Consider the following 20,055-nt stretch of genomic DNA (forward strand, 5'->3'; position numbering starts at 1 on the left):
TGAGAGAGAGAGAGGGGGGGGAGAGAGAGAGAGAGAGAGAGAGAGAGAGAGAGAGAGAGAGAGAGAGAGAGAGAACCAATTTTTAAGTGTCTGAAGCAAGGTTCCAGGGCATGGACTCACAATGAAGGGCATTTGGGGACACAAATTAGACTTAAGAGGCCTTATAAAAAGATAATAGAGGATGTGAAATAGGGCAGGAGGTAGTAAAGGGAGGATAGGGTCTGAATATGATCAAAATACATCGCATCAAATTCTCAAAAATTTAATTAAAGAAAGATAAAAAAGAAGTTACACTCTCTGGGCATCAACTAGGTTATCCACACACTGAAAAAATTCAACCAAATGAGATCTAAGGTCACGTTTAGCTTTCACATTTGCTCTGTGAACTAGGAGAGGAAAAGAGGGTGAATGATGATTTACTTAATTATGTTTGCAAGATAATTCAGCTTAAGCCTCTGGAATTAAAGAATTCCATTATGAATCTCATAGCCCTTCTTTTATTAATTTATGTACAAGACTTAAAGGCAAAATTAATCTTAGTGAAGATTTTGAATTTGAAGCCTTTGCATTGAGACCTACTTGGGGGTCATGTATGTACTACGATATTTGAAGTCAGACAAACCTGGGCTCCCTTCCTCTTGCTGCCAGTTGTTGAGGGGAAGACACAAGCCTAGGGGGTATCTGTGGACCTATAGCTTCACCAGGGAATGTTTGAGTCATGTGTGTTCTTGGGATGAACATCAGGCTTTCTTAATCAATACTTGGTGAAGGACACTGGAGACTACCTTCTAATAAGCTCCCTTCTTCCAGGTAATGTCTATGGACCCCAGAGTTTGGAAGTTAATATGTCATATTATGTCATATGTCATTACCAAATGTACTTTTCAGTTTTTTATAGTGGTTGCCAGGTTTTAATCACAGAGATCTATTACTTGATATACCATAGGTCCTCACCAGGTAATAATTATTTTTACTTAACTAACATAAAAATAATTATTTTTTCCTTGTAGAAATAAGTACCATATCTAAGTTGAATACTTTTGTGATACTGGCTAACATAGTTATCTGTATTTTTGGATAAAAGCATCATGTTAGGTGAGTTGTATGAGTGATCACCCAGAGGTGATTTCTAGAAATTTCTGTTGTTTTAGGTGTTATTAGGTGACTTTTGACCTTATCACTGTATTGATGTGCAACACTGCACATTTATGGAACTCTGAATATTTACCACACACAAGAGAACTTTGGTCTGTTAGCTTTTATTTTGACACTGAGGAAACCCCTGGAAATATCTGGGGATTCACAGTTCAGAGTCATCATCACCTAGCTACAAATTTAAGTCAATGCTGGAAATTCAGTGAACCCCACTCTTCTTTCTTGTTAAGCTAGAGTTGTAATATCTCCTAGTGGGTGGTTGATAACAGAATGAGATAAGTACATAGGTTAACATATTTCTTATGAACCACATTGGCCAGACATACTTAAACTCACATCCTGCAGAATCAGATCACCATTCACCTGCGTTTGACACATTTATTAAATATCTGTATCACAGTAGGCTCTGTGTTGGAAAACATTGCATGGGAATAGACAGAACCTTCCTTGGAGTGAAACGGCCAGCCACGAGACACTGAGCTTTCTGTTTGTGTTAGTGTTCTCCAGGACCACTTTACTTCTCGGAAAGCTTAATGCAAAAGGATTTAAAATGTAGTGAGAGTGATAAGAAATGACAATTCACAAACATAATATGGTACAAACTTTCAGAAAAGCAATTCATCAGTATGTGTCAGGTCATTCAACCTGCTATGGCTTGATCTACTCATTTCAATCTTTGATATTTGAAGATAGTTTAAGAAATCGAGATATTTGAAAATTACCCTGTTCTGACTTTTTTCTAGTTCCCTGTCTAGAACTTGTAATGCTTATTACTATTGCCTTTACTTCTCTTTCACATCTCCTATTCACCAAAGACTTTCTTTTGCCCTTAGAGACAAGAGTTATGCAATTAGGGCATCTTTTAAATCAACCCACTGAAGGGGTACTTCAATTGCCTCACCCTGAGTCCCTCTTCATCATGGAAGAAGCCAGAGCAGTCTGCGTCCCTATTCCCTACTGGCAATTTGGGCAACCCCTTCAGAGGATGGCGTGATAAGAATAGGGGTAGGAATTGGCCAGGCAGTTAGGGTAAAAAGACCCGAGAGGAATGTAGCCAGTTTCTTGGCTAAAAGTCAAAATGTCCTTCGGCCTCTTAGCAACATACTCTATTCCAAAGGCCAAAAATGTCAAAAGTATTTGGGATCTTGTATCTAATCCTTAAAAGATTTTAGGGTTACCTCTTCAGAGAGGGCAATGTTGGAGGAGAGGGTGTGGACATGGATTTGATCAAAACACTTATATACATGTATGAAATTCTCAATAAAGTTCTTGTAAAAATTTTAAAAAAAGAAAATAGAATTATAACCAAGAGTTGTACAAAAACCACTTTTTTTTTTTTTTTAGCAATTCTGTGGTAGTGAAAAATTAGAAACAAGTCAACTAACAAGGAGGTGATGGATGATGAGTTACACTGATAAGCCTCCTATTCACCACTTTTGTTTTATATTTCCTAGACTGTTAACAACCTCACAGTGGACTACTGAAGTAATGACATATATTCTTAATAATTACAATGTAAGATTATGTATTCAAAGAATAAAATAAGTCTTTGGCTAGCAGCAGGGAAGAGTAAAATGGACTCTTTGAAGAGTCATTTTATTCTTGATACATTCCTGCATTTTCTAAAAGGAACGCATTTTTCTTTTATAGTAAGATGTCCTCTACATGTAATCGTCTTCTCTCTGCTGTGTGAGTGTAGCGTCAGTGCTTGCCTTCCCTAGGCAGCTTTCAAAAGCACAATCAGGAACTCCTGAGAAGTGTCAGCCATTAAGTATTCAGCAGTGATCGTGTGAATGGACGACATCTCTTTTTCATTCAGCAATTGAGGCAGTAACTCAGAAAAGAGATTACCCATTTTGACAAATGTCATCTGTACTTTGCAAATACAAAAGGTATCCATAGAGCTGGGCTTCAGGCAAGGTATTCTTTTCTTAGGTCTAGAATAAAACGAAGAGCTTTGCCTATCCTCTTCTGTATGGTTTCCTGTACTGCAGGGTTATTCCATGGGGCAGTTTGTAGTCTGGCCCCTCTGGAGGATAGTTTACATGCAACTGATAAGATAATGCCATTTAAAAATATTTTATTTATTATTTTTATTTTATATGTATGAATGTATTGCCTGCATGTAGGTAGGTGTGCCTACATCATGCCTTGCCTGTAGAGGTCAGAAGAGGGTGTCGGGTGTCAGATCTCCTGGAACTGGAGTTATGGACGGTTATTAGTTGCCACGTCAGTCCTGGGAATCAAACCTGGGTCCTCTGCAAGAGCAGCCAGTGCTCTTAACCACTAAGCCATCTCTCTATTCCCAATAATGCTGTTTTTAAGACAGTTACTCATCTAAACTCATCTAAGCACATTAATTTAAAAAATTGAAAAGATTTATTTGTATGTGTGTGTGTTTGCATGCGCACACATGTGCCATGACAGAAAAGTGGATGTCAGAAGACAGTGTGAGTCCTGGTGATCCAAAGCTGGTTGGCAGGTCTGAGCAGTAAGCACCTTTACCTGATGAGCCACCTCATTGGCCCTGGACACATTAACTTTTAGTGTTCTTAAACTACAGAATGAACAGAGTGAAAACTATCATTTAAAGAAGTTTAAAAATTTTTCTAAAGTAAAAAGGATCATGCAGTGCCCAAGGAGGCTAGAAGAAGGTGTCAAATCCTCTGAAACTAGAGTTATGGACAGTTGTTAACCATCATGTGATGCTGGGAATCAAATCCAGGTCTTCTGCAAGAGCAGCCAGTGCTCTTAACCACAAAGCCATCTCTCCAGCCCCAGTGTTAACTCTTGAAATGCTTGATTTCATGTAGTAAAACAAAATAAAGTAATATTTTTTGATGAAGAAGAATCCTGTTTAAAAGCTGCCTTTTTCATTACAGATTTTGAGAAGTTGCTTATTCTTGAACTAATTCCATCATGATTAAAAGGGTGTTAGTAATACCTATCTCACAGTCATTTTGAGAATAAACTGGCAATTAAGAGTATGTTTGGCTGTCTAGAACATCAAGGTACCCACTATTACCAAACATCTTGTAAAGTTTGTTAAAGGTTTACCTTTACTGAAAGAAAAGTCCCCAGTGCATCGTTTTTCTGTCTTTTGGAGGTTGGTGGGTGCCTGTGTCATTAGAGTGAATGCCAGAGCACTAGCTCAGGAACAGCTAATGCATCACTTCCCTTTGTTGCTGTGATACCACATCCAAAAGCAGTTTAAGGAAGTGGTTTTTTTTTTTTTTTGGCTTATGGTTCCAGATTACTAGATGTCCATAGTGGCAAGGAAGGTATGGTGAGACAACAGGAAGCCAAAAGATCGCATCTCAACCATTCACAGGAAGCGGTGAGAATGAGCAGGAAGTGGGGCGAGGCTATAACAACAGGAAGCCAAAAGATCTCATCTCAGCCATTTACAGGAAGCGGTGAGAATGAGCAGGAAGTGGAGCGAGGCTACAACCCTCAAAGCCCACCTCCAGTGAGCACTTCCTCCAGCAAAGCTGGCCCTCCTAAAGGTTCCATAGCCTCAGCAGCCCAGGCGGGGACCAAGCACTCACATACATGAGCCTACTGGGGACATTTCTCATTCAAACAATTTCGTTCTTGTGTTGTGTCTGTTCTGTGTGATCTCAGAGGCTGTGAAGTTCTGTGGGATCAACAGGCGTGATTTATCTATGTCTTCTCTCAAAAATAAACAGAAACAAACCAGAAACCTTAGCCACACCCTCAGGAGACCTGTGGTACTTGTGACACAGATGTGAGCCCCAGCATTCACTGCCTTTTCTGGCACTTTATGACTCTTCTCTAATGTATCATTTATAAACAATCCCCCCCCCCAAACACATCGTATTTTTAACTATCATTTAGGAGAGCATGAAGCTGGGCATGTGAGTTTCATTCCAGTAAACAATTTGCCTTCAAATTGTTCCAGGAACTGATTTGTTTCTACTTAGAAGCTCAAAGAATCTATGAGCAGGGTCCTGGGTGCCTTTGAAATGAAACCTCTCTAAAGTACTTCCCTTGGAGTGAAAAAAGTAGGCAAGTATAATCATTAAAAAAAATCCATTTCTTTTATTTATTTGATAAAAACACCCGATTCTTTCTTTGCTCTTTAAATTTATAAACAATCTTGTTCAAAGGGAGTCTGCGTGGGGCTTGACTGCAGCACTGGGCTCTAAGCACACAATAGACACAGAACAGCCCTGACCTCCATGCACACAGGTGACCTTAAGGCCACTGTTTAAGGTCCTAAGTGTTTTGTGAAACTGACTCATATGTTTTCTTTGATCTGATGTCTTGGCTGAAAGGGAGAAACACTGACTGCTTTTACCACACCCACTAGATACTAAGCTCAATGTTCTCCTGTTTCTTAGAGGCTGTAGACACACTGTCACATTGGAAGTCAGATTTCCTTTTCTGACCTCTTTAGAAGACATCAGAAATTTTGTCACAAAGTGCTGAGGACAGTAATGATGATACTAATATTCAAAGCAAATGTTACATGATCCAAAGTGCTTTCAGCAGATGGTTTGCACAGTGGTAGCCATTTTCCCCATGGTACCCAGTCAAGCCCATGGTGCCCACTCAAGAGCATGGTGACCCAGACACCACAGGATGGTTGCTCACCAGCTCTCCAAGGAGCAGGATTTTTGTGATGGCATTTCATACTTCCCTATAATTAATTTGAATAAAGCTGATCAATACACACCACTCACATCTCAATTTTTTTGCCTGTGTGTACATTTCTACAGTACTATGGAAAACTTAATCCTTCTTCAGGTGTCTGGTTGGTCTCCAGCACTGCAAAGACTCTTAAAGCTCTGCCCAGTTGCGGCTGTGCGTTGACTCATTCTTTCCCCCTTCCTGTTTATCTGACATCCTCCCTTTTCTTTTAATAACACCTCTCAACTTTCCCCTTCTTTTCTTTATTCCCATTGCCACATAAATAGCTCAGGTCACTAGAACATTGCTCACCCAAGTGACTGAGCCGGAGAGGAAAGGAGCAGGTCATTTGTCATCAGACACGTCTGCTCTCAATTATAGGAAAGAATTTTCATTCAGAAACCCATATTCTCTTGCTAGCTCTTAGAAACAAAGAGTGACACCTGCTGTGAACCAACAATCTGACTTAGATCCTTTCCAAAACCTACATATCTTTTTTTTAAATTTCCTTACATTCTGACATATTTTATTACCTCCCCTTGACTTGCTGCACGTGATAGGGCAACAGGCTGCCTGGTCTACATTCACCCTTGCGACTTTCTGATCTCCCTTTCCTGTGGTGTCCAAGCCATAGAGGCACCCAATCTCAGGCTGCCCTGTGCCGCCTGTGGGTGGAAGATGTCAGGGTCTGTCATTGCTTTCCATTGCTTGAGTGCTTCAAGTGGAGGGGCTGTGAGCAGAACAGGAAGAATCACTCTCTGGGAGAGACTCTCTGAAGTCCTTAGTAATATTTGCCAGGTTGCTCCATAATTAATAAGAGACCACGCATTGGTTTTTCTGGACTCTGTTCACAGAAATAGACAGATGCTGACTCTCTAAAGAATCTATAATTTGTGATTTCTGGGCTATAAATCAGAATGGTACACCTTTACTCTATTTTGGTTTATTGTAGTTAATGCATTTCTCTCAGAAAAGCACATTATTCTTCACATTAGTTTTCAACATCAAAGCTTAAGCTGTGCACAGAGTCCAGAAGGAGGAATAGATCAAAACCCATTGCTCTAATGTAATACCATTGGGCCTGAAGCAGGAAAAAGCCTATGTTAACAACATCGAACCATTTCCCACTCTCAGCTGGAGGCCACACTGCTCTGCACCTGCCCATCAGCAGTCTTAGAAAGCAAGAGCTAACTAACATCATGATTCATAGTTCCCTGGCCAAAACTTTCTGACTGGGCCCTTTTGCCACTGTGAACAATAATTTACTAAATTTGAAGCTTATATTTGCCCTCCTGTAGCAAATAAGCCACAATACCCTGCCTGGGATGGACTTTAGAATGCCTCCAGACTGCCAATTACTTGAAGCAAAACCTCTATCAACCGATTCAAAAGACAATTGTCAAACATTCGTTCTGTGTGAAGTGTGTGGACTCAGCACACAGTCAGGTTCATTTGAAGGATTCGGTCCCAGGAGGCTGTCCATGCTTCTGTCCTACCCCTCAATGCAGCCTTCCCTTCCGTCGCTCTCAGCACACCTGCTTCACTCACTGTGTTTGCTGGCCTTGCTTTTCTCATATGAGAAATCTGTTCCCTCTCTTCCTGCCTAGTCTTGCTGATGGCTAGACGTCATTCCAGCCTTTGCATCTAATGCCTGTCTTTCTTATCCCATCAGTTCTACCCCAAGCTCTAGCTGCTCAATGTGTGTGACCCGAGGCCTTCAGCCACACTGCAGATGTCACCAGCTCCACAGTGGAGCTCCCTGGCCAACTGGAGCATCTGAAATCTAAGCTTGATTCATTAGTTTGGGAAAATACAGGGCTTGCTTTTTGTAAAATGTATCAAAGACCATCCAGACCCGGTGGCTCAGGTCTGCAGTCTAAGCTAGTTGGGAGACTGTGGTAGGAGGAATACAAGTTCCAGGCCTTTCTGGACTATAGAGAGAGTTGAAGGTGAAGGTCAGTTGATGAGACCTAGTTTCAAAATAAAAAGCCAAGAAATGCACTGGGATTTAGCTCAGGGTAGAACACTTATCCAGGATATGTACGACCTGGGTGCAGTTTTCAGTTCAAAAACAAAAACATAGAAAAACAAAACAAAGAAGAAATACTTCAAAGATCAGTGTGTCTGGAGGCTGGCAGAGTAATCCTTGTCACTTTTCGTTATAAGCCATGGGCCCAGTCATGTTCTTTTGCTCCTGTCAGACGTACGGCTTGGCTAGAATTCAAGTAGGAAGCAGCTTAAAACACATCTTAATGTATTGTTATTTACTTTCTGATGCCCTTCCTGCATTTACTGCAGGGGAAATATGGGCTTTAAGAATTTCCTCAAGTTACAGGTAGATTCTCAGTTCAGTGAAATCCAGACCTACACATCTATTAGAATGACCACCACAGTATACATGTGATCTTGGATTTTGCTTATTGAGTAAAGATTTTATTGCTTTTCAAGATTCTACAAACATCTGCGACTTCATTTTTGCTACCAATCATACATAAGCCATGTCAAGTAGCAGAGACTACACAGACTGATGGCTGTGCAAAGCTCTGGCTTTATTATTGTAGCTGCTTCTAGTTCTTCATATGTATAATTCACACAGTTATAATCATGAGCATATAGTTGTGCCTATTATTCTTTTCAAGGTTATATACTTCTGTGGTCTTCTAGAATAATCACTTTTAATGATTGCAAAATGTGCCAGCCAAACAAGAATCAGTCTGACTCCTTCCTACTCTAGATAGTTCTGCAGCGAACCCCATCAGTGATTGGCTATGTATGCCTCTTTCTTGCGGATATTTTAAGGCAGTCTGTCTCAACATTGTTTGTATATTTGAATCACCTGGTATTTGAGGCCTAACAGAGATTCTGGTTAAATTTGTCTAGGTGGACCTGGGCATCAGGATTTTATAATCTTCCCAAGGATTGTAATGTGCAGTAAATATGATGAACCACACTTTAGGAACCTCAGATTTTCCCTGGGGATAGGGCAGGGGCACTATTGAGGGGGAAAAGAGCAAGAGGCAGAGGTTGTGTTTTGGGTTTTCTGTGTTTATGGTTTTTGAGACAGGGTCTTCTTGAAGTCCCATCTGGCCTAGAACTTGCTATTTAGGCCAGGCTGTCCCGATTTCACAGATTCTGCTCAGCCTCTTGAATTCTGGGATTAAAGATGTGTGTGCCACAATGCCCAGCCAGAGGTTTATTTTAAAATTATTCTACCTTTCACTAATATATTGATGTCACATCCCCTGGTCAGTTGACCTGATGCTAGTGGTGGGACAGGATGAATCTCTCAAATATTGGGGGAGTAAACAATTTGAAAAATACTCAACACACTGCTTAAGTTATTGAGTCTGAGTATGTGTGTTCAGGTAGTAGCATGCGCTGGTTTAAAGCTCTGGCTTGTGCCAGGAGAATACTGATCTCACTATGACTGGTTCTGAATGAACTGGGTTATGTTTCCCCCACTGAGGAGGAGGAAGAGAGGCAGCTTTCTTAGCAATCCTGCCATGCAGTTTGCAGGAATCAAATGAGATTGCACACCAGAAACATTTTCTAACACATAAAGCTTTATCTCCACTTGTACATGTAGTAATATACTATATAGTAATATATATACGTGTATATATTACTTAGTAATATATATTAACATAAGGCATGCGTGTATTCATTTCTGTGTAATATTTCTATTTAAAGCTCTGCCAGCAGACCACAGCTACCTTATCTGCGTACAACCATTGGAGACTGGAACTTTGCTTTCGTCTTCAGTCTTGTTTTGAAACTGTAATTAATCTCAGAAGGTCCTGGGAACTGGATGACTGAGGGCAGATACATGAACACGGTCCTTCTTACTGGAGCTTTATTTGCAACACGTAGCTGAGGGATTCTTGTTTGCTCTTTGGTCTCAGGTGAATACAAGTGATTGTCATTGGTTTTCACCCCTTGAAAGTCACAAGAACCAAGGGGATTCAGAAGTAAAGTTTGTGTAGCAAGCATAATACGTGTTTACTCATGTATCGACTTTGTCACCTTACACAAACAAAGCCCAAGTATTTATTGCCCTCACGTAGAATTACAGTTTGTTGAGTTAGTTTTGTGACAGGTTCAAACCCATGCATTTGCCTGAAATACATTACATATTTTCTTCCATTACCCACAGTTTGAAATTATTTAAGCTTTACTACTTGTGGATCTCCAAGGTGCTGTTACAAGGAAAATGATTCGTCAGTTGATAATATAGATTACCCTTAGTATATTCATCTGATAAGAACTCAGATAGCCCTGAGTTAGATAGAGTGCCGTCTCTGTGCAAATGTACTGGCCATCTATCCACTTCAGACAAGCTGTTGGCATTTCTGTAGTAATGAAGAGTCACCAAAAGTTTCTCTTTCTCAGTCAGGGAAAGATTTACATGGTTAAATCACATTATCATTTGTCAAACTACAACTAGTACAGCTAATGTGACAAATTCTACTAAATTATAGTGAAAAAAAAATTCTATGTCTGCTGTTTTAAAGGCACCTAACGGTGGCGTCAGGTCCTTATCCAATCTGTGCCACAGGGATGATAAAGTACAGATTGTGACTTATGCCTGATTTCGAATTCTTGTTTTGCTTAGTTTCCTTGTTTTCACAATGGAAATATTGTGCATTTCAGTGAAATACTATATATGAAGTCTCAATACATTTTAGTGTCTGACCAACAAGAAGGATATTGACAAACAGCAGATTTTTTGTGTCTTAAGAATTTCTGATAAAATTGTTACTGTTAGCTTCAGGAAGAAGATGAGGAAGGACAGAGGGTGAGTCGTAGTGGTACCTGTTGGATTGGGTCACTAGCTGTTCTAGAAGAGACCACCATCCTTCTCTCCTTCCAGAAGATCTGAGAGCTCCTGGTATCTGTCCTGTGAAAGCTGCTGCTGATGTGTCTGTCAGGATAATACTCGAAACAGATGATCTTCCTTTGTGTCAATCAGAAAAACAAATGAGACTGAGATTCCCTGTCCACTTAAGTTTACAATTCACATGGAAATAATCAATATGATGCCTTAATTTACAGAATTCACAGTGATCAGGCTGAAGACTACTCACTCCAGGGATCTGGTCAAAATATGTATTACCTGACAATGTCCTTATGTACTACAAATATATGAAAATTTAAAAAACAATTCACCCTCCCCAGTGACTAAACTCTCTTTAGATCTAGTTGATCCAGAAAGTTCTAAAAGGCTGTAGTTATGTTATTGATCTTACTGTATAAAGGAACTTTTTAATTTCAAAGGAAGAAGACATTTTTTGACAGCTCTAGGTTTTATTTTCAGATTGAGGAGTCCTCATTTTCCACTTAGCCTAATATAATTTGCAGTTCTTATAGTTCATTATTATGGAACATTGCTTCCATAAGACGTGGTATAACAGGATGGCCCTCCACACTGATGTGGGTGAAGCCTTTTTAAAAGGAATTAGTAGGGGTCTAGAAAGATGGCTCAGCAGCTAAGAATGTTGATTGCTCTTGCAGAGGTCCCAGTTTCAGCCCCTAGAACCCATATCAAGCTGTATCACAAATGACTATATAACTCTAGTCCCAGGTGATCCAATACCCTCTCTGGGCATCTGCACACACATAATATACATAACATACACTAAATCAATCAATCAATCAAGGAAGTATTAAAGCATATTTCTTTAAGGTTCATTATAAAGGGATGGAATTTTTTCTTTTTAAATTAAGAACTAAAAGAAAATTCTTTCTTTCATTATACAGTATTGTCCTATACTGTATGTAGAATGTCCTATTACAAAAAAGTAAGCTATTTTGCATGCATGTGGTGCACTTACACTCATGTGAACAAAACACTAATACACATAAAATAAGAATTTTTAAAGTTTACCTATTTATACATCAGAATTCCCATGTAGACTATGTAAAGTTGGTATATTTATACCCCATCCATTCGTAGCCTTGACACATTTTGGTACTTACAGGGATTTAATGCATATTCTTTTTAATAATTTATGATGTGCTGTATATATTAAGAAAAACTTTAATAATTAGGCATGATCAGCATTTTCTTTGATTTATACACTCCAAGGAGAATTTAGCTGAATGAATTGGTTGAATGTTTAAGAGAAAACTTTATTCAGGTAATCATAAATATATTTACTTCATAAACTCTAGGCTATTGGTCCTTTAGAAATAAAATAAGCAAAGCATAGTGAGTATGGACCATGTTTATAATCTGCTGATAATGCTGCCAGGTACAAATAAAGAACCGATTTGGAGAAATACCGTTGTGAAAACGTGAGTGTGTGAGTGTGTATGTGTGTGTGTGTGTGTGTGTGTGTGTGTGTGTGTGTGTGTACGTGCCACATTGTGAATTCGGGAAAAAAATGCCTCTTTTTTCTTTTTATTGGGATGTTTATAGATCATATAGAAAGTGGAAAAATCTATGAATACTCTATTTTTAAACTAGGACCAATTGAAAACTTACCACATCAATTTCAATTGGTGTCTAGCCCTGTATGATTAGGAACATTTTTGGGTTTGAAACTTTTCTTCCAATTAATGCTGTAATATTTGGGAAGAGATGCAGATTATTCTTTCAGCTTCTGGTGCTTGTTGGAGCTATCTTACACAAATGGGGCACTGGTTGGACAAGGCTGATCTGGAACTTTCCTTTCTGAAAGGTCAAGAGGGACAAAATCTAAAAGTGACTCACCGAAAGCTCTTTCTGTTGCATTTATAAAATGAATTTCTTCATGTGTAAAGCATCAAGTTATTAAATTAGGTGGTAATGACATGCTAAATTAGATCCAACAAATAAAACCTCCAAAACAATTTCTACATTTTGACAAAATATGGGTCTTTTAATTAGTATTTTATATCTTTGGACAGGGGAATTTCAAATTTTATATCAAATATATGGTACTTGGAATGCACTGTGTCATATTAAATAATTAATACCCCATATATGAAACCTGTATACTTTTTAGGTCCATATACCTAAACTAAAACAAGTATGAAACATTTGGTTTGTGATATAATCCCAATAAAACATAAAATATGAAGCACGTCATATCTGAGGGAGAATTCACTGAGCTTTATCAATGTTACCACAGTGCTTCTGTTTTCTGGAACATACAACATTTTTCCCAGTATTTATTTTTAAGATTTATTTGTATTTTATGCATATTTTATACCATGTGCTTGTAATGTCCATTTGCAAGAGACCAGAAGAGGGAGTCAGATCCCCCGGCACTGGACTTAACGGCCGGTCATGTGGGTTTTGGAACTGAATCACAATCCTCTGGAAAAGCCTGAAGTGTTTGTAACCACTGAGCCATCTCTCCATCCCTGTGTTTCCCAATGTGTTTGAGACCGATCTTTGCTTTCTCAATAGCTATTTTCACTTTAAATATAAAGAAAGAATCCTGACTTTCCCAGGCAGTAATGTGCAGTAACGTGCTCAGCTAAATGATCATATTTCTAAATTTCCCTTATAGCTAGGATGATCAGTTGCACATTAGAAGTTTCCAGATTGTTCTATCTTCAGAATATTCTCAGGCTCCTTAAGTGACAAGCAGGTGTCAGCAGGTGCTTTCCTCTTTCAGCATTCCACTGACCTCTACTTGGTGAGCAGACACACTCATTGGAAACCCAGCAGTCATTTTGGATCAAGAAATGACCTTGAAGTTGGAGACAATTCTGTTGTGTTATGGAAAACAAGGTTTTCTTTGACTAAGATCACCTTAACCCTTCCTCAGTTCAAGGCTTACACAGCTTTCTTCTTGACTTTAAGCCTTGGACCACATTTAAAAAAAAATAACATTTACTTAGAGAAACCTCTCCACTATAATGTCTTTCCTTCCTTGAGAAATCTCCTAGGCCACCTTCTGCAAGCACAGTTTGCGAAGATGGCTGACCACATCAGTCATCTTCTAGCATCTACCAGTCCTCCCATCGCCTCATTGCAGTACTTAACATCCACCTGTTTCTTCTTTGGAAAGAATTACACCTTACATTAAACTTCAATGATGTAGACATGGTGGAATGCTGTCAGTGTGCAGGAAAGTTATATCAGGACATTTTTAGTCCCTTAATAGCCTTTATTGCCTCCCACCAAAAGTGACCTAACATCCTGTGACTATTATTATTTCTTTGGAATGTTTGTACAGACACCTAGCTTCCCTCGATCCAGAAGCTAAGAACGTCATCAGGTAGCAACTGATACTTGCCAAGTCTGATAACTGCCAAGAATTCAGCCACGGGGTAGGAAGGATTTTATTAACAGCTGGGCTGTCCCTGCACTCTGGGAGTGAATACAGAGAGCATCCCCAAAGGAAGTCTGCAAGGACTTTTTATACATACTCAGATATTTCTCAAAACCGGGAACACAAGGGGCCAACCATATTGGTTCAAACTCAAGCACATATTTGCATAAGTCAGTAAAAGTTTAAAATTAATATTGACCCCCCAGAGCAATCAAGCAAGCATGGACAGAAGCAGACATGGTATTAGGCAACAGCTTATCTCATCTCCGCCGGACATGTGGCAGCTTCTAAGAATTCCTGGTCCCTATAGGGTGTAGGCAATTTCAGGGAAACTGGAAAATAACTAGACCAGGTCATGTAGGATGGTAAGGTGGATGTCTTTTAGTCAGGGGCCTGCTACAATACTTATAGCAGAGGTTTCTCTGTTTTCTGTGACCTGCTTACCTGGTATTTCCTTTAATGTATTTTAAAATATCTTAACCTATGAGTTTCTTTATTTTGTGCTATAAAAAATTCATGACACTGCTGCCATGGATGAACATGGAATTTGGGCTGTTTCTGTGATACTCTAACCAAAAGCAATTTAGGGGAGAAAAAAGAGATTGTTTCAGCTTACAGGTTACAGTCCATCACTGAGGGAACTTAGCCAAGAATTTAAGAGGGAACCTGACTGGAGGAACATGGCTAGCTGGCTCACTGGCTAATCTTAGCTAGTTTTCTTCTAAAGCCTGGGACCACTTGTCCAGGAAATGAAGCTGCCCACAGTGGGCTGGGCCTTCCTACATCAGTAACAATCAAGACAATACCACACAGACATGCCCACGGGTCAGTCTGATCTGGGAAATTCCTTTCTCAGATGATTCTAGGCTGTGTTCACAGCTAAAGCTAATGAGGACATAGGGTTACCTAAATCTGTTCCAGAGTCATGGTCACTCACCTGTGGCTTCAGAATAAATTATCCCTTACTCTCTGGAGAGAGTCATGTTTCTTACATTCCTGGTCACCACTATTCTCAAATTTTATGAAATGAGCTTTTTACACTCCATGTAGGAGTGAACCTGGTGCTCATCTTTCTAGGGCACATTTATTTCACATAACACAATGTTCTTCAGTTCACTCAACTTTTCACAAATGATGGGATTTCATTCCCTTTATGGTTGAACAACATTCTGTTTTTTAAATGTGTCACATTTCTTGATCCATTCATCAGTTGGTGAGTACTTAGGATGATCACATATTGTGACTTGTGAGTAGTAATGCAATTAACCTTTGGACATGTTGAGTGCATGTCCTTTGGATGTATCCTAGATCATCTGGTAGTTCTAGTTTTAATTTTCTGAGAATTTTCCAACTGTTTTCTTTAAAATTTTACTTCATTATTATTATCATATGTATGTGCACACACATGTGCCATAGAGTGTAGTGTGTGGAGGTCAGAAGACAACTTCGTGGAGTCATCTTTTCGCCTTTATATGGGTTCCAGAGCTTCAACACAGGCCACCAGGCTTGCAGGGCAATCACTGTTAAACTTTGAACCACTCTGCTCCCTCCTCTCCCTCTGCCCTCACTGTTTTCTTAATGCTGTGCTAGTTCACAATCACATCAACAGTGTGGACTTGCTTCCTCTTTCCATACACTCACTCATACTTATTTTCTCTCAGTCCAGAGAGAGGGCTAGTGACGATTTCTCCCTGTGGTTTTAATTTGCGCTTCCCTAATGATAGGGATGCTGAATGTATTTTGCATATACCTTTGACCTGTTGATGTTTTCTTTGGAGAACCATCTATTTAGGTTCTTTGTCCAACTGTATAATCAACATTTTTTTTTCTAGAGCTGACGCTAATTCTAGGGCTTTGCACATGCTAGACATCCCTGAATTATATCTGTAGACCCAAGTTTTTTTTTTAAATATTGAAGTGAACTCTTTATATGTTTTTTTAGATTAAACTCTTGTCAGATGTATAGTTTGCAAATAATTTCTTCCACCCTATAGGTTGTTTCTTAATTCTGTCATTTACTTTGCTGTGTAGCTTTTTAGTGTGATGTAACTCACTAAGGGCAAGTAGGTATCTGATGATGCATTTTCTACCCTGCAATTACCCTATCTGGGAATAAATTTCTCTGTCAAACCTTACAATTAAGCATACAAATTTCCCTGAAATTATGCCTTTTCTCCTGAACCAAATTTTAAGTTCTTAATGTACATATTAAGAATTGGTTAAATGTTACTTTTTTTATTTTGGAATTTTTTTGCAAGAAAAATCAATCTCATGAGCTCATTATATACTTCAAATCACTACTTATAAGACATTTGTACACTATAAATGACAGTTCTCTACAATTATTTATACTACTTCATTTCAGTGATACTATCAGACATTTTACAGACAGCTTTATTAAGGGCATTCATTTTTAAAAAAAAATTTGTTTCTGGAGAATGGGTTTCATGTAGGCCACACTGGTTTCAAACTTGCTATGTTGCTTCAAGCTGTTTTTGAACTTCTGATCTTCCCGTCTCTGTCTCCCAAGTGCTGAGATTTCAGTTTTACCACCATGCTGAGTTTCAGGGCATTGATATTTATACAATAAATTTTATATGTGCAATTAGAGAAGTCATAACTTATTTTGAAATGTGGCAGATTGAAATGATGCTGCAAGAACAAAATTTAAGAGGTAAGAATATGAAGCCTTGTGAGTAGAATACCCAGGAACCAGAAGCAAGAGAGGAGTTAGAGACCCACGTAGACCTGAGTATAAATAGCTTGTGGAAAGCTAGATGTGGTGGCTTAGGCCTATAATATCAGCAGTCACGAGGCTGAAGCAATAAGACCTACACTGTGAGCTCCAGACCAACCTGGGCTACACTGTGAGTTCCAGATCAACCTGGGCTACACTGTGAGCTCCAGACCAACCTGAATATGGAGTGAGACCCTGTCTCAAAAGAGAAAGCAACCACAGAATAGCATGTGGAAATATTGGAGCCATCCTTCATGAAGAATCTCCACGATTCTTCAGCCATATAGAGGTACTAGAAATCAGTTCCTGGTGGGTATGGGCTCAGTGTCTAAACAGGAATCCAATGAGGATGGGTCAGTATTGTGAAAATATTAAAGTGTTGAGAAAAACAATGCAAGGAATTTAACTGTGAGCCAAGAACAGGAAAAACGTATTATACAGAAAGAAATTCTATTAGAAAGGGTAAATGGAGTTAAATAAAATGGTTTAATGTAATGTGCATTTGACACGTCTGAAGGAATCAGTTAATTGGAAGACAGAGCCAAGGAAGTGACTACACCAGTGTTCCTCTTGGTGTAGCTGTGGACCAGGGCTATTCTACACACTGCAGCCAGACTGATGGACGAACCAGAGACTGAGTCAGCTCCCAGGGTGTCTTACAAGCTGATAGATGCAGTCTGTAACTGAATTAAAGAAAAAGAAAGTGGGGCTTGTCCTTTAGTGCTCTTCTTTCTAGCAAATCGTTGCATTGTATTTTACAAATATGTTATCTAAAATGGATTTGAAAAAATAAAATGGATTCTTTACCTCAAATAATTTAAGGAAAACTCAATTAGACCAGAGCTGGCAGAGATAAAGAGACAGTAGTTACAAAGGGAAACAGAGGCACAGGGAATTTATCACCCATGAAGCCCTGAATGGATAATGCTCAGGGAACCTACATAATTTGCCTTCCAACCATGTGACAGAAGTATTTTAGCATCTATATTTCATCAGTTATGAACTATTACAGCCCAGAATTTTTCCAGAGAAGCCGCATCTACAGTCTCTTGCCTCTGTATTATGACCAGGTGATTCTTTAGGAGCAAATATAATTAACGTTGGAGGAAGTAGGAAGAGGCAGTGGGGTACAGTGAGGCCCCAAACAGCTTGTCTTTCCTTCCCTTTCCATTGTCTTGTGACTCTAGTGCTCTATTATCTGACATCATCTATGAGCACTAAAATTTAAAATCTAGGTTTGAAAAACAATGCATTGTTGTAAACAGCACAAAAATTCTGCTGTACACATTCACAGTTTTGTAATTTACAATTTCATATTTTTAAAGCACTGCCCTAATCCTCACTGTTAAATATGTAACTGTGAATACTTTTGCAGTATTTTCTTTATATTATTTAAACTCTATGAACAAAAACATTGGCCGCTTCTAGCTTAATGGAGCTCATCATTTTAATAATGTTTTTGCCCTTATGAGGGATGTGGTTGATCTATTTTGACACTTTTAGAATAGAGTCAAACATTCTTAGGAAAAATAACAGTGGGTATTCCAGTAGAGAGGAGCATCGGACTCTTGTTGTACTAGTTACTTTTTGGTTGCTATGATTAAACACCATGATCAAGGGCAACTTACAAAAGAGTTAATTTTGGCTGCTGATTCCACAGGGACAAGGGTTTATCATAGCAGGAAGGCATGGCGGCAAGTGGCAGGCACAGGAGCCGGAAACTCTGAAGCAGAAAGAGCAAAATGGAAGTAGGATGAGGGTGTGAACTCTCAAAGCCCACCCCAGTGACACACCCCAGCAAGGCTGCACTGCCTGAGGACTCCTTCATCTTCCCAAACAGCACCACCACCTGGGGACCAAGTGTACAAATACTTGAGCCTGTGGGAGGTGTTTCATATTCAAACCACCAGACTCCCGAAGATGAGGGTTCTCACATCTATCCAAGTGCTCCTTTTCATTGTTTTATGTCTCATCCACAGACACACAGAAAGGGAAGATGGAGGAGCCTACGGCTGGGAAATGTCGAGGGAAAAGCTAGATGTAGTTCTTCAAGATTAATTCTGCTCACTCTGCTCTCCATGTTGCCTGTTTTCATTGACCTCAGGTGGGGCTGTCTCCACAATGTGTAGATAGAGAGTTATGTTTATTATATGCCATTATGTGTACAGTGCTGCAGGAGGCATCCTTAAGGATTATATTAACACCGTAAAAACCCCAGACCTTCACTACTTTTATAGTAACCTTCTAAAATAGAAACAACAAAGGAAATAAAACAGGAATTACATATACAGTTGAAGAAATAACTTTTTTGTTAAGGGAAAATTCAAAAAGTTTTGTTAACTTTAGCTATTTAGAATATTTTCTGATTTAGTTCATTTAAAATACATTTCCTAATGATTTTTTCTATGATATTTTTAGACAGAATAAATAGCATTTAGGAGTTCAAAGTCTGGAATCATAGATGTTTCAAAACCTCAGTCTAATAAATCAACTCCCCAAATAATAGAATTAATCTTAATGTGATTGTGTCAAGGTTTTATGTTTGTGAAGTGAATGTTTGGGAAGTGTTTAAGCCGGGTCTGGCACATGACTGCAGCACCAAATTCTTTCCTGGTAGGCCTGCGTGCATGTCCTTTTTCGCTCCCAAGCCCTCTGTGAGGTAAGCTGCATCCTTCTTGGCTTCGGGCTCCACACTGCCTTTATGACCAATGGACAAAACTGACATAATGTCCCTCTAAGATACAGTTTTGGGAATAAGGATATTTATTTGGGCTTGCCAACAAAGCTTATGCTGTTTGGGTGGGGTCACTTACAGAGGCATGAATGCCCATGGGTTCTTTCTGTTATGTCTCAGCTGAGCTTTTGAGATCCTCCCCGACCAAGATGATGACTTCCCGCCACCTCCTGGCTTCCTTCATGCCTGTCCTGAGACCTGCCCTATCATGAATTGAAGTTAACCGATTGGGTGGGAGGGGTGACTGTCTCCCCCTCTGTCTATGGAGTCTTTTAGGGTTCAGTGATAGTTTTGTCAGAGGACATGCCTGTTGTGCTGGATAGCTTTAGTGTCAACTTGACACACCTGGGTTGAGGGAGCCTCAATTGGGGAATTGCCTCTATTGGACTGGCCTGTGGCCATATCTGAAGGGCATCTTCTTGATGAGTGATGTGGGAGGGCCCAGCCCACTGTAGGTGGTGCCACCCCTGGGCAGGTGGGCCTGTGTTGCATAAGAAAGCAGGCTGAGCAGG

The sequence above is a fragment of the Nannospalax galili genome, unplaced genomic scaffold (assembly GCF_000622305.1).
Source record: "Nannospalax galili isolate Female #2095 unplaced genomic scaffold, S.galili_v1.0 scaffold512, whole genome shotgun sequence".
In the NCBI taxonomy this organism is placed as follows: Eukaryota; Metazoa; Chordata; class Mammalia; order Rodentia; family Spalacidae; genus Nannospalax; species Nannospalax galili.